This window comes from Bos grunniens, chromosome 15 (genome assembly GCF_055505025.1).
Source record: "Bos grunniens cultivar Pamir isolate PY7600 chromosome 15, Bosgru_T2T1.0, whole genome shotgun sequence".
In the NCBI taxonomy this organism is placed as follows: Eukaryota; Metazoa; Chordata; class Mammalia; order Artiodactyla; family Bovidae; genus Bos; species Bos grunniens.
In genome coordinates this window covers 53,465,228-53,478,322 of record NC_141179.1, presented here as the reverse complement: position 1 = coordinate 53,478,322, position 13,095 = coordinate 53,465,228, and the positions used below count along the sequence as shown (strand labels likewise).

The 13,095-nt window shown below is 38.1% G+C and overlaps 1 protein-coding gene across 13 annotated transcripts in view; it reads left to right on the top strand.

The window, feature by feature from the left end:
• FAM168A (family with sequence similarity 168 member A) overlaps positions 1–13,095 on the top strand; it is a 242,229-nt gene that overhangs the window by 71,034 nt on the left and 158,100 nt on the right. The window contains exon 2 of one of the 13 annotated variants that reach the window (XM_086340696.1): positions 12,410–12,461. The exons of the other annotated variants lie outside the window; for them this stretch is intronic. The gene's annotated coding sequence lies outside the window, so the exon portion shown is untranslated. The remainder of the gene's footprint in view (positions 1–12,409; positions 12,462–13,095) is intronic. 13 annotated transcript variants of the gene reach the window in all.

Sequence of the window (13,095 nt, the reverse complement as noted above, 5' to 3'; positions counted from 1 at the left end):
CTAACATTTGTTTTATTATCCTTTTTTTTCAATGGCCATGTTATTGGATGTGGTGTAGTATCTCATGGTTTTGATTTGCATTTTCATTTTAACTAATGAGTTGAGCATCTTTTCATGTGCTTGTTAGCCATCTATATATCTTTAGATAAATATTTATTCAAGTTCTTAAACCATTTTTAAATTGGATAGTCTTTTGGTTGTTGAATTATAAACATTCTTTTTATATTCTGAATACCAGACCTTTGTCAGATATGTGATTTTTAAATATTTTCTCTCATTATGTAGGTTGTCATTTCACTTTCTTGATCATGTCCTTTTTTTGCACAAAAATCTTTTAATTTTCTGAAGTCCAGTTTGTCTGTGTTTTCTTTTTTACTCATGCTTTTGGTGTTATATCTAAGAATTCATTGCCAAATCTAGGATCATGAAGATTTACCCGTTTTCTTTTAAGAGTTTTACGGTTTTGACTTTCATATTAGGTCACTAATTTGAGTTAATTTTTATGTATGGTATGAGCTGAGCATCTAGCTTCATTCTTTTGCATGTATTAATAAATATGCAGTTGTCCTGGTGTCATTTGTGGAAGACAGTAGTCTTTCCCCATGGATTGGTCTTGACATCTTTGCTGAAAATCAAGTGGCCATTGATGTTTGGGTTTACTTCTGGACTCAATTCTGTTTCATCAATCTATGTTTCCCCTTATGCCGGTACCATGTTGTTTTGCCTGCTCTAGTTTTGTAGTCAGTTTTGAAATTGAGACTTGAGTTCTCCAGCTTTGTTCTTCCTTTTCAAGATTGTTTTGGCTATTAATATTTGAGCTGCTTGTAATTCCATATGAATTTGAGGATTGGCTGTTTCATTTCTAAAAAAAGGCTGTTGGATTTTTGGGCTTCAGTCTAGGCTCTCTTTCTTGTAGATTGTATAACATTGTGCAGTATAGATACTGTGTTAGCAAAAACAGACATCATTCCCATAAACTTAAGGAGCTTATAGTCTAATGAATGAGACATTGATCAAATGATCATACACAGAATATAAAATTATAACTAAGGTAAGTACTGCCAGTTAGTGCTTCATGTTGCTGTGGGTAAATGTCATATGGGAATCTGACCTAGTTAGAAGTTAGAAGTGAAAGCTTCTCTAAGGAAGTGATATTAGATGTGAAGTCTGAAGGATAAGTTGGCATTTTGGGGGCAAAGACAGGGGAGTATGGTGAGTAGAGTCTTCTAGGTAAAGGTAACAGCCTGTATAAAGCCTCAGTGATAGAAAAGAGCTTGGTGTATTTGAGAAAATGAAATAAGGACAACCTGTTGCAAAGTATAGAGCTAGAGGGGGAAACATAAATAAGAAACATAGAAGACCTGAAGTGTTTCTTTATACAGAGAATAATTGGAAACCATTAAAATTTTTTAAATGTTATTATAAAATATTGACTATATTCCCTGTTCTGTAAAATATATCTTTATAGCTTATTTATTTGTACATAGTAGTTTGTACTTCTTAATCCCCTACTCTTATCTTGCCTCTCCCTCCTTTTCTGTCCCCACTGGTAACCACTAGTTTGTTCTTTAAATCTGTGAGTCTGTTTATGTTTTGTTATATTCATTTGTTTTATTTTTTAGATCCTACATATAAGTGATAACATACAGTGTTTGTCTTTCTCTGTCTGACTTATTTCACTATGCATAATGCCTTCCAAGACCATCTGTGTTGCTGCAAATGACAAATTTCTTTTTTATGGCTGAGTAGTATTCCATTGTATATCTATACCATATCTTCTTTATCTATTCCTCAGTTGATGGACACTTAGGTTGCTTCCATATTTTGGCAGTTGTAAATAATGCTGCTATGAATATTGGACTGTATGAATCTTATTGAATTAGTGTTTCTTTTTTGGTTATATACCCAGGAATGGAATTGGAGATCACATGGTACTTCTATTTTTAGTTTTTGGAGGAGCTTCCACAGTGGCTGCACCAATTTACATTCCCATAAACAATGTACAAGGGTTCCCGTTTCTCTACCTCCTTGCCAACATTTGATATTTGTGGTCTTTTTTATGATAGCTATTCTGATAGATGTGAGGTGATATCTTATTGTGTTTTCAATTTGCATTACACTAATGATTAGCATTGTCGAACATGTTTTCATGTGTCTGTTGGCCATCTGTATGCTTTCTTTGGGAAAATCTTTATTGAGATCTTTTGCCCATTTTTAAATCAGGTTCTTTTTTTTTATATTGAATTGTATCAACTGTTTATATATTTTGGATATTAACCCCTTATTGGTTCTTTCATTTGCAAATATTTTCTCTCATCCAGTAGGTTGTATTTTCGTTTTGTTGATGTTCCTCTTTTGTGCAAAAGCTTTTAAGTTTAATTAGGTCATGATGTTGTTATTGTTCAGTCGTGAAGTCATGTCCAACTCTTTGAGACCCTGTGACTGTGGACTGCAGCACACGAGGCTTCCCTGTTCTTCACTATCTTCAGGAGTTTGCTCAAACTCATGTCCATCGAGTTGGTGATGCCATCCATCCAACTTATCCTCTGTTGCCCTCCTTTTACTCATGCCCTCAATCGTTTCCAGCGTAAGGGTCTTTTCCAGTGAGTCTGCTCTTTGGATCAGGTGGCCAAAGTATTGGAGCTTCAGCCTCAGTATCAGTCTTTCAATGAATATTCAGGGTTGATTTCCTTTAGGATTGTCTGGTTTGATCTCCTTGCTGTCCAAGGGACTCTCAAGAATCTTCTTTAGCACCACAGTTCGAGAGGATCAATTCTTTGGCTGTCAGCCTTTCTTATGGTCCAACTCTCAGATCCAGGAAAACCATAGCTTTGACTGTATGGACCTTTGTTGGCAAAGTCGTGTCTCTGCTTTTTGATACTCTGTCTAGATTTGTCATAGTTTTTCTTCCAAGGAGCATGCCTCTTTTAATTTCATGGCTGCAGTCACCGTCCACAGTGATTTTGGAGCCCAAGAAAATAAAATCTGTCACTGTTTTCCATTTTTTCCCGAATTTATTTGCCATGAAGTGATGGGATGCCATGATCTTAGGTTTTTGAATGTTGTTTTAAGCTAGGCTTTTCACTCTCCTCTTTTACCTTCATCAAGAGGCTCTTTAGTTCTTTGCCTTCTGCCAATTAGGGTGGTATCAGCTGCATATCTGAGGATGTTGATATTTCTCCTGGCAATCTTGATTCCAGCTTGTGATTCATCTAGCCTGGCATTTCACATGATATACTCTGCATATAAATTAAATATGCAGGGTGACAATGTACAGCCTTGATGTACTCCTTTCCCAATTTTGAACCAGTCTGTTGTTCCATGTCCAGGTCTAACTATTGCTTCTTGACCTGCATACAGGTTTCTCAGGAGGCAGGTAAGGTGGTTTGATATTACCATCTCTTTAAGAATTTTCCATAATTTGTTGTGATCACCCAAACAATCAAAGGTTTTAGCATAGTCAGTGAAGCAGAAGTTTTTCTAGAATTCTCTTGATTTTTCTATGATCCAGTGAATGTTGGCAATTTGATCTCTGGTTCCTTTGCCTTTTCTAAATCCAGCTTGTACATCTGAATGGTCTCTGTTCACATACTGTTAAATTCTAGTTTGAAGGATTTTGAACATTACCTTGCTATCTTGTGAAATGAGTGCAATTGTGTGGTAGTTTTAACATTCTTTGGGATTCTAATGAAAACTGATCTTTGCCAGGCCTGTGGCCATTGCTGAGTTTTCCAAATTTGCTGGCATATTGAATGCAGTAGTTTAACAGGATCATCTTTTAGGATTGAAATAGCTCCATTGGAATTCCATCACCTCCACTAGCTTTGTTTGTAGTAATGCTTCCTAAGGCCCACTGACTTCACACTCCAGGATGTCTGGCTCTAGATTTGTGACCATACCATCATGGTTATCCAGGTCATTAAGACCTTTTTTGTATAGTTCTTCAGTTGTATGCTTGCCACCTCTTCTGAATCTCTTCTGCTTCTGTTAGGTCCTTACCATTTCTGTCCTTAATTGTGCCTATCTTTGCATGAAATGTTCTCTTAGTATCTCTAATTTTCTTGAAGAGATCTCTAAATTCTTTCCCATTCTATTGTTTTCCTCTATTTCTTTGCATTGTTCACTTTAGAACTTTCTTATTTCTTCTTGCTATTCTTTGCAACTCTGCATTCAGTTAGATCACATTAGTTGTTGTTTTTTTTTTTTTTTTTTTGCTTTGTTTCCCTTGCCTTAGGAGATAGGTCCAAAAAAAATACTGCTACAATTTATGTCAAAGTGTATTCTGCCTGTGTTTTCTTCTGGGAGTTTTCTGGCTGCACATTTAGGTCTTTAATCCATTTTGAGTTTATTTTTGTATATAGTGTGAGAAAATGTTCTAATTTTATTCTTTGGCATGTAACTGTTAATTTTACCAGCACCACTTATTGAGAGACTATCCTTTCCCTATTGTATATTCTTGCCTCATTTGTCATATGTTAGTTGACCACAATATATGGGTTTATTTCTGGGTTCTCTGTTCTTTTTCTTTTAACTATGTGTCTGTGCCTGTACCATACTTTTTTGATGATTGGAGCCTTGTAGTTTATACAGCGTGAAGCCAGGGAGTGTGACACTGCCACCTCTGTTCTTGTTTCTCAAGATTACTTTGGCTAGTTGAGATCTTTTATGTTTCCTCATGAATTTTAGAATTATTTTTCTAGTTCTGTGAATAATGCCATTGATATTTGTATGGGAATTGCATTGAGTCTATAGATTGCCTTGGATAGTATGGTCATTTTAATAATAATCTTCCAGTACATGAGCACGATATCTTTCTTTTAAAAAACTGTATTTATTTTTGGCTGCGCTGGGTCTTTGTTGCTTTGTACAGCCTTTTTCTAGTTGCAGTGAACAGGGCTGCTCTTCATTGTGACGGAAGGGCTTCTCACCGCAGTGACTTCTCTTGTTGAGAGCACGGCTGTAGGTGCGTGTGCTTCAGTAGCTGTGGCACACAGGCTCAGTAGTTGTGGCTTGTAGGCCACAAGCCTACAAGAGCACGGGCGCAGTAGTTGTGATGCACCAGCTTAGTTGCTCTGCACATGCTCTGCGTATGGAATCTTCCCAGACCAGGGATCAAACCCGTGCCCCCTGCATTGGCCGTGGATTCTTATCCACTGCACCACCAGGGAAGTCCCACAGTATCTTTTGTTGTGTTGTCTTCAGTTTCTTTCATCTGTGTCTTATAGTTTTTTCAGTACAGATCTTTGACCTCCTTTGTGAGATTGATTTATAAGTTATTTTGTTAATTTTGATGTGATGGTAAATGGGATTGTTTCTTTAATTTCTCTTTCTAATAGTTTGTTGTTGTATTTTAGTTTTATATCCTGCAACATTACCAGATTTATTGATGCATGCTAGTAGTTTTTTGGTGGTGTTTTTAGGATATTTTCTGTGTTTGGTGTCATGTCATCTGCAAACAGTGACAGTTTTGCTTCTTTTCCACTTTGGATTCTTTTTATTTTATTTTATATTTCTTGTCTGATCGCTGTGCCTTGGGCTTCAGGGTTTTATGCAAGAGAGAATTGCATAATCTGAATTTGGAAAAGAGCACTTTGTGATGTAAAGAAAGAATTACAGAGGAGTATCAGTCAGTGCAGGTATGCTCTTGCGTAGGTATGATCCATGTGACAGATAAGATGGTAGGTTGGATGAGGAGGATGGTAGGCAGAGTGGAGAAATGTTACAGATGTAGTTCAGTTCAGTTCAGTTCAGTTGCTCAGTTGTGTTCGACTCTTTGTGACCCCATGTAGTGCAGCACACCAGGCCTCCCTGTCCATCACCAACTCCCAGAGTTTTTTTCCCCCAGCATCAGGGTCTTTTCCAGTGAGTCAGCTCTTCGCATCAGGTGGCTAAAGTATTGGAGTTTCAGCTTCAACATCAGTCCTTCCAATGAACATCCAGGACTGATCTCCTTTAGGATGGACTGGTTGGATCTCCTTGCAGTCCAAGGGACTCTCAAGAGTCTTCTCCAACACCACAGTTCAAAAGCATCAATTCTTCTGTGCCCAGCTTTCTTTATAGTCCAACTCTCACTATACATCCAGATGTATTTAGTAGGTTGAGTTGATAGAACTGTGCAATCTTTGGCCACCTGATACTGTGATCACTTGATGCGAAGAGCTGACTCATTTGAAAAGACTCTGATGCTGGGAAAGATTGAAGGCAAGGAGAAGGGGATGCAGAGGATGAGATGGTTGCATGGCATCACCGACTCAATGGACAAGAGTTTGAGTAAACTCTGGGAGCTGGTGATGGACAGGGAGGCCTGGCACGCTGTAGTCCTTAGGGTCGCAGAGTCGGACACAACTGAGTGATTGAACTGAACTGAATGGATGTTACAGATGTATTTAGTAGGTTGAGTTGATAGAACTGTGTAATGGATTATATCTTGGGGATAAAGGAGAAGTGATAAAATGACTCCAAGTTCTTGGCTTAATCGCCAGGAGGTAGGTGGTGGTACCTTTCACTTGAAGGCACTGGAAAGAGACTGGCTTGCGATGGAATATTATGACTTCGGTTTTGGACATGTTGAATTTGAGGTGATTTTAAGACATCAGACAGATGATGTTGAGTAGGCAGTTAAATAAATGTGCCTGGAACTTAGAGGTAAGGACTAGAGGAAAATTTGTTGTATGTTTGGTGTTTAGATGGTAAATAAAGTCATGGACATGGATTAGATTGTCTAGGGAGAGAGAATGGAAGGAGAAAAGAATAGGGAATAGTATAATCTTGACCGTTTAATCACTGAGCAGAAGAGGACAAACTTGGAAAGCAGGCATTGAAGGGGCAAGTGGAGAGCTAGGAGGAAAACTATGAGAATGTGATATTCAGAAGTCAAGTGATTCAATTAGAAGAAAATGAGCAACTGTGCTAAAAGATGCTGAGAGATCAAATAAAAATAAGCTCTGCATTGTGAAGGTCATTCATAATTTAGTGAAATATAGTGAAATGATTAATGGGAGCTTGTTCAGCTGATAACCTGTTTATTGAAAAATAGATTGTTTACCTAGAAATGTTATTGATTGTGTAGTTTAGAGAATTAAAAAAAATTTTTTTAAGCACTTAGAACCCTTTTCTACCAAATATTACACGAGCCTCAATACAAAGAGATCAAATGAGCTATGCTAATTTAAGTGGGATTATAACACTGCTCCTTTGTATCCCTTCTTCTATTTACTTCTGGTCTGAATACCTTTTCATAACTCTTAATATGCTGAAGATCAGTTTGAAAATCTTATCTAGGTGGTCTGCCTTTACTGAAGGAGAAACTGAGTGTTGGGGAGAGGTAGTCCCTTAGCAAAACACATACTTAGCAGACTTTAAGTTTAGAACTAGTACTAGTACTAGTTACTATACTAATAGTACTCGTACTATTTTGTTACTGTTACTGAAACTAAAGTCCCTAGATCCTCTTCCAGAGCATGTGCCACAGACTCTGGACTCTAGTGAAATGTCTGTTCTCTTTTTTTCAGGCCAGCAGTTCTTACCCTTTGAGTCTTCAGAGTCCCTATGACTTGAAGAAAACATACTAAGAGGGTCTGAAGATAGCCTGCTTCCCCAGTTGTTTCATATTTGTGTCCTCAAGGTGATGGGCCCTGTGGTGGTTGTGTGTTTGCCAACTTCCATTCCAACCCAAGGAATTAGTTTGTGAGTTGGCAGTGGTAATCCCATGCTTCTTGCCAGTGAATGACTTTGGGTATGTGTCCAAATTCTGGCCAGCGAGACATGACAATAATGCTACTGGAAACTTTTGAGAAAGTTTCTTGGTTTAAAAAAATAAAAAAATGATACCTGAAAGGTGGCCTCTCTTTCTGGTGGTTATTTTCTACTACTTATTTAGAGTAAACTGAATCAGTTTGGTTGAAAGGAGATATTAATACTTATCTCAGAGTTATTGTAGGAGTAAATTATTTAATGTACTTGGACACACCTGAAAACTGTTCATTGGATAATAGACCACCCAGCAGAGCTAGATGGAGGACTGGGCCACAGGTTTGGAATGTTTTAAAAAGTATGAAAAGTGAAAGTGATAGTCGCTTAGTCGCAACTCTATACAACCTTATGGACTTAGCCTTCAAGGCTCCTTTGTCCATGAAATTTTCTAGGCAAGACTACTGGAGTGGGTAGCCATTCCCTTCATCAGGGGATCTTTCTGACCTAGGGATCAAACCCAGGTCTCCTGGACTGCAGGCAAATTCTTTACCACTGAGCCACAGGTATATGGAGAAAGAAAAGATCTTATTTAAATTAGCCTTGAACTTGGTGGTGCTGGGAGTGGGCGAGGATGAGGGAAATAGGCCAAAAGGAGACTGGAACTATTTATAGGGCTGATTTGGGGGAGCTATTAATCAGCGAAACATTGTTAAGCAGTAGCAATATCTTGGGCAGTGCCAGTAGAGAGTTTATGTTCCTTTACAAAACATTGTTAACAAATGTCTTAAGTGTCTGTGTCCTGCTTGGTCAATTTGAGGTCTGAAAGACCTGTGGAGAGCCACTTCTTTTTTCTCCTCTAGTGGCTCAGTGCCTGGCCACTGGGGATTACCTCGAAAAGTATTAATACTTGGTAATGACTCAATCTAGGTACTCCTAGCTGAAACTTCTAGCAGAGCTGGAGAAGAGGGTAGGTCAGGGGCCTAGGACCCAGTAGAGGCACAGGAGAGGTACCTGGTTTGAGACAACAGCTGATCATTCTTAAAGTATTTTGGAATCGGATTAACCAAGATTCTGAATTTTCATCTTTACCATTTATATCATCCTAAATAAGTCAGTAGAAAAACAAAAATGTAACATTTACCTTTCAGAATTACTGTTATGATTAGAGCTAATGTTTATAAAGTTCCAACCATAGAGCCCCATGCATATTAAGCATTCAAGTACATGATAGTTGTTTTTGCTGTTACTAACAATTAACAGGGTTAAGTCAGTGAGACTGTACTTTCCTTAACACATCTCTCAGAATAACCATGGGTTTCCTTGTTTGTGACCCCTTTGGAGTTCTATGCTTAGTATTTGTTTTAATTGAGACTCAGTTGCATATAAAATTACTAAATTGGATGTAGATGAAAATGGCAGTTGGAGGGATGGAGGAGACATCGCTGTTTTCCTTTGGCTTCAAGCTCCTAAGCGTAGGCCTTAGTCTTCAGAGTTATACTCTTACTTCTTTATCCTTTATTCCATTTTTTCTTTGTTTCCCCTTTAAGTAACTAATTTTTTTTGCATTTTGTAATTTTTGAAAAATTGTGGTAAAATATACACATGTAAAATTTACTGTTTTAACCATTTTAAAGAGTCCAATTTAGGGACGTTAAGTACTTTCACATTGTTGTGCCACCATCCTACCACCCATCTCCAGAATGGTTTTGTGTTGCACACCTGAAGCTCATTAAACAGTAACTCCCCGTTTCCCTTTCCTTCCAGCCCCCAACAACTACTTACTCTACTTTCTGTAACTGAATTTGACTACTCTAAGTACCTCTTACAAATACCTAGAATCATACAGTTTTTGTGATTCTATGAGTGGCTTTCACTTAGCATGTCTTCATGGTTCATCCATGTTGTAGCATGTGTCAGAATGTCCTTCCTTTTTATGGCTGAATAATTATTCAGTTATATGTATATCTCATTTTTTAAAACCCATTCATCTGTCAATGAACACTTAGATTGCTTCTACCTTTTGATTATTGTGAATTTTCCATTGCTTCCCCTCTTTTTCCCATTGCTTTTTAATATAACAGAAAGCCCCCCTCTCTTTTTCTTTCCAAATACTTATAGAGTACTGTCTTCATGCTCACTGTTTTTAGTGTTGGAGAAATGGCAATGAACAGGACAAAGTGTTTGGAGCTTACATTCTGCTGATGAGAATGGGTCCCTCTTTGGAAGTCTTGCATGGGCTGGTGCTCTGATTTGCAGAGTTATGTCAGGCCAGAGTTTGTATCAGTGGTGTCTTACCATCTTGAATGTCAGAAACCTTAGACCAATTTTTCCTTTGGTTTCAACTTTGGCAGCTTTTCTCGAGGCCTTTTATGAGCCCTGAGGCTGAGTTGGTTGCTTCCCTGGTGGCTCAGAGGTTAAAGCGTCTGCCTGCAATGCGGGAGATCTGGGTTCGGCCCCTGGGTTGGGAAGATCCCCTGGAGAAGGAAATGGCAATCCACTCCAGTATTCTTGCCTGGAGAATCCCATGGATGGAAGAGTCTGGTGGGCTACAGTCCACAGGGTCGCAAAGAGTTGGACACGACTTCACTTTCACTTTGACTTTCTCTGTGCTAACCACCTTTCCCTCATCTTTATCATAATGCTATCTGTCTCTTTTGCTGGACTGATCTCCTACTGGACTGGTGCCCTGGTTGACTGGTTCATGTGCAGCTGCTTGGCTAACAGTATTTCAGTCATTCACGTCCTTTGAGACAGGCCCCTGATGACTTCTGCAGCCATGTCTTTACTACTGCCTGCCTTGCACTTTGTACCCTAGCAACACTAAAATGAATGGCATTTTCTCAGACATGTTAAATTGTTTCTGTTCTCTGGGCTGCCCCCTTTTCCTAGAATGCCCTTATACCCTATCTCCAGGTTCATGCCTTTTCCCTTTAAATTAGTCGTCTTCCACAAAGCCCTTATGGACCCTCTCTAGATTATTTTGTCACATTCTGTTGCTGGCTTCTGTCATGGCCTTTAAAACACTGTATGATAATTAATGGGTTCCATGTCACCAAGAAACTCACAGATTTTAGCATTAGATGTTAGTTGGATTTCTGCCATTTTCTCCCAGCCATCAAGTTTCATTCCTCACCTCATTCACTGAACTTGACTTTGCTGTTGACGGACATTCTGGAATGAAAGTGACCTCCTGGGAATCTGATTGGATTTCCTCTTTATTGCTCCCCCATTGTGTTTCATTCACCCTTGTAGTTGTGTCATTTCTCCCTAGGATTAACATAATCCTTTTGTATAGATATAATATGTCTTTTATATTCTTCTTACCTAGCAGAGAATCTAAAGATTTTGATCAGTCTTGATGGTATTTAATATTCTCACTTTTCTTCTGTAAATCTCTTCTATCCTTTTTTTTTCTTTTCTTTTTAATGCCTATCATGGAAAATTTGAAAACCTGGCAACATCTCCCTATAGGATATTCTTCTTACAGCATACCATGTACAAATTAGCTTTGAAAATTTTCAGCATTTTTTTAAAAGTTTTTTTTTTCCTATTTTATATAAAAATCATATTATATATACTGTTTGTGGAGTGCTTTTAAATTTAATATTAGGTTATAAGCAGTTTTCAGTGTCACATTTTTTGTTCAGCATCTATGACTATGCTATTTGATAGCATTGCATGATGTGACTTATTTACTCATAATCTTATTGTTGGACATCTAGGTTACTTTCCATTTTTAGATATTGTAACATTGGTAAACATTTGTAAATTTTGGTCTGTATTTTTTGTTGGCTTTGTTCAGATAAAAATGTAGGAATCTAGTAATTGGAATAAAGGTGTAAATTTTTTTAGGTTCTTGCTGTGTACTGTCAAAATTGTTCTCCTAGTTCATTACAGGGACTCAGTTAGTATTTGTTAAATGAAAGAGTATCTGCTCCTCCAAAAGACTGTACCTAGTCATACTTTGAACAAGAGGGTATGAGTACCCATAACCCCCATAATGCCTTTCATATTTGACCCTCTAAGTGTCCTGTATCCTCATTTGTTCATAGTAGGACTTTATTCTCTTGTTAGTTTCAGACTTACTTGCTTTGTCTTTTTTCAGGTCAAGTAAAATCAGGTTTTTTTTGCTCCTTCTCTCTCAAGAAGAGATACTGACTTTCTCCATATTTGGTCATATTCCTTCTTCATTCTCCCATCATTCATTAGTGGCATCTTCTGACTCAGGCAGAGGTCTCTTCCTGAAACCATAGGGTATGGAAAAACTTGACCAGTCTCATAAGAAATGTTTAAAATATGGAAAGAGATGAAGCCCTATTAGAAGAAACATCTAGTACTAGTTTCTTAAAGACCAAAGGAGATTCTTGTTTCTCTTCTAGCTGAGTGATCTTGCTGCTGCTGCTGTTGCTGCTGCTGCTGCTAAGTCACTTCAGTCATGTCTGACTCTGTGCGACCCCATAGACGGCAGCCCGTCAGGCTCCCCTGTCCCTGGGATTCTCCAGGCAAGAACACTGGAGTGGGTTGCCATTTCCTTCTCCAATGCATGAAAGTGAAAAGTGAAAGTGAAGTCACTCAGTCGTGTCCAACTCTTAGCGACCCCATGGACTGCAGCCTACCAGGCTCCTCCACCCATGGGATTTTCCACGCAAGAGTACTGGAGTGGGGTGCCATTGCCTTCTCCGCTGAGTGATCTTACTTAACCTTTAATCTCTTTCAGAGTTCTTTATCTGTGAGACAGACCTACAAGAATACTTGCCACACAAGGTTTGGTAAGATTAATCAAGTCTTGGTATGATTAGTCAATTCACAATACATCCTTTTTTTTGCTCTTTTTAAAGAAAGTATCAGCATTGATTTATATTTCTACACTTGTTTACTGGACAGAAAAAGAATTATTTATCTTGATTCATTTTTATACAAGTTAACTTATAATTTTTTTCCCCCACAATACATTCTTTTTGAATAGCTACTTGTGAAAATTGTGTAATAAATTCAGAGAGGTGTGCCTCTTGTCACAGAACTATGATGCCTTCAGTTCATTCAGCCAGTCATCCATTATTTATTCAGCTGGTCAACAGAGGCTTTATGAGCCTCACTTATTGTGGCTTTATGCTAAATATTAGACAGGGAAGAAGACAGCAAATAAGTTGTAATTCAGTGTTGGTAGTAATGATGACAGCAACAAACAACAGTTTCTTACCATGTGCTGAGCCCGTGACCTATGTTAATTCATTTAATTGTCATAGTAAACTTTTAAGGTAGGTGCATAATTACTGTTCTCTACAAATTATAGTGAGGTACAAAGGAGAGTATAAAAATAGTTACCATTTAGTGAATGCCCACATGAACCAAATGTTCCATAAATATTTGATGTATATTTTCTTTCATCCTCACCACAACTCT